The sequence below is a fragment of the Chiloscyllium punctatum genome, unplaced genomic scaffold, assembly GCF_047496795.1.
Source record: "Chiloscyllium punctatum isolate Juve2018m unplaced genomic scaffold, sChiPun1.3 scaffold_1081, whole genome shotgun sequence".
Classification (NCBI taxonomy): Eukaryota; Metazoa; Chordata; class Chondrichthyes; order Orectolobiformes; family Hemiscylliidae; genus Chiloscyllium; species Chiloscyllium punctatum.
In genome coordinates this window covers 25,001-27,500 of record NW_027310815.1, presented here as the reverse complement: position 1 = coordinate 27,500, position 2,500 = coordinate 25,001, and the positions used below count along the sequence as shown (strand labels likewise).

General features: G+C 61.9%; 1 non-coding gene across 1 annotated transcript; it reads left to right on the top strand.

Moving 5' to 3' along the window:
* The first annotated feature begins 2,081 nt into the window (after positions 1 to 2,081).
* Positions 2,082 to 2,235, top strand: LOC140474574 (5.8S ribosomal RNA). Its single transcript, XR_011959223.1, has one exon. It is a non-coding gene; the product is annotated as a 5.8S ribosomal RNA (ribosomal RNA).
* The last annotated feature ends 265 nt before the right edge of the window (positions 2,236 to 2,500 follow it).

Genomic DNA, 2,500 nt, shown 5'->3' with positions numbered 1-2,500 from the left:
CGTAAAAATAAAACGTGACAAACTTTGTGTTGGTTCAAGTACGAAAGGATCTCTGTCGGCTTGGGGGTACGCCCGTTTCCGTTTCAACTTGTCTCGCGAGGGTGGTTTCGGGGCCAGCAGGAGAGCTCGTCGGGGTAGCAGGCCCTGCAGCCGTGGTCACCGCCAAACCCCCACAACTCGAGCAAGTGAAAAAAAAAGTAACAGGAGCGAAAGCATCTCTGTCGGCTTGGGGGTACGCCCGTTTCCGTTTCAACTTGTCTCGCGAGGGTGGTTTCGGGGCCAGCAGGAGAGCTCGTCGGGGTAGCAGGCCCTGCAGCCGTGGTCACCGCCAAACCCCCACAACTCGAGCAAGTGAAAAAAAAAAGTAACAAATAAGAAAGGATCGTCGGCTTGGGGGTACGCCCGTTTCCGTTTCAACTTGTCTCGCGAGGGTGGTTTCGGGGCCAGCAGGAGAGCTCGTCGGGGTAGCAGGCCCTGCAGCCGTGGTCACCGCCAAACCCCCACAACTCGAGCAAGTGAAAAAAAAAGTAACAAATAAGAAAGGATCGTCGGCTTGGGGGTACGCCCGTTTCCGTTTCAACTTGTCTCGCGAGGGTGGTTTCGGGGCCAGCAGGAGAGCTCGTCGGGGTAGCAGGCCCTGCAGCCGTGGTCACCGCCAAACCCCCACAACTCGAGCAAGTGAAAAAAAAAAGTAACAAATAAGAAAGGATCTCTGTCGGCTTGGGGGTACGCCCGTTTCCGTTTCAACTTGTCTCGCGAGGGTGGTTTCGGGGCCAGCAGGAGAGCTCGTCGGGGTAGCAGGCCCTGCAGCCGTGGTCACCGCCAAATCCCCACAACTCGAGCAAGTGAAAAAAAAAGTAACAAATAAGAAAGGATCGTCGGCTTGGGGGTACGCCCGTTTCCGTTTCAACTTGTCTCGCGAGGGTGGTTTCGGGGCCAGCAGGAGAGCTCGTCGGGGTAGCAGGCCCTGCAGCCGTGGTCACCGCCAAACCCCCCACAACTGTTGGGCGCCTACCTGCGCGGGGCAGGAGGACACTTTCCGATTTCAAATCTCCGTTTGCCGAGTCCACCCCGAACGCACGCGGGCGGGCGGGTTCGCATCACCCTTCGTCACAAGGGGCGAAGCCCGTTCCACCGTCTCGTCAGTAGTGCCGACCGGTCTGTGATCGACGAGGGGAGCCACACCAGGTCCGGCCCTGCTGCTTGGCGGCACCGCGTCGTCGGGAGCTCGCGACAGACGGAGGGTTTCGGTGTACTCTCCAGCCACGGGAAACGAAGCCGGTGATGCAGGCGCCGGTCTTTCGCTCCCAAATCGGCTGGGTTTACATCGTTGCTATCTAGTCACGCTCCCTTCAAACCCGACGGGGTACCTATTCCCCTCACCCGTCTGTGCGTATACAGCCTCTTTGCACTTGCGGGATGGGGGTGGTGGTTTAAAGACTCTCGAGTTGCCGCCCGTCGGTCTCCGAGCTCCGTGCAGTAGTGATCCCCAGCGAACTGCCAGCAGGGCGAACGAGCGATCCCGCTCTCGGTCGGGGCGCCTGGCGTCGATCGGTGGTCGGTGGCTTGCGGGCAAGCTGCGCTGTGAGTGTGGGAACGAGTATGACGAGCCGTTGCCGCGACTCCCAGTCCACCTCGGCGGTGGCTGGGCCGGGCGGGCGTCTGCTCGGGCGAGTGCCGCCCCCGCCTCCTCGCAGGAAGTCCGCTCGCCGACACGCCGCCACGTGCACGCGTCAGTGACGCTGCCGAACCGATGGCCGGTGCCCGTTCCCGCCTCTGCTTTTCCTAGGGCAAAGCTGCTGCACGCCTCGTGATACTAGGCGGGCGACATGGTGGCGGTGATCCTGCCTCCGTCGCTGCGGTGCGTTGGGGCACGCATCGCCTCTTGGGCGCCCTGTCCTCCTCCCCCCAATAGACGTATGTTTCTGCGGGCCGCACCAGGATGGTGCTCCCCATCGCTTCACGCCACCCTGCTCCGCCCGCACGCCGGCGTGCAGGTGGCTGTAGCTCAAGGTGGGGAGCGTATGTGCGGTCCGGGTCGCTTTCCTCTGGCGAGGGAGAGACCTAAAACAAACTCAGACAACTCTTGACGGTGGATCACTCGGCTCGTGCGTCGATGACGAACGCAGCTAGCTGCGAGAATTAATGTGAATTGCAGGACACATTGATCATCGACACTTTGAACGCACTTTGCGGCCCCGGGTTCTTCCCGGGGCCACGCCTGTCTGAGGGTCGTTTGGCAATCAATCGCACTCGCCTTGGCTGGCGAGAGCGCGGCTGGGGTGTCGCAGAGGACCCGTCCTCTTTGTCCCCCTAAGTTCAGACTCCGGAGCCCTCCGGCGTCGGAGCGCTTGGCCTTTCCCCCCCACCCTGCACATTCCGTTCGTCAGGCTCGACGCCATCCCCCCGCCGGGGAGCGCGGCCTGGCGTCCGTCTGTGTCGTGGCAGTGGGGCCAGCACGGCTGTCACCGGTCCCAGAATGGCTGTCGGTGGTTCACAC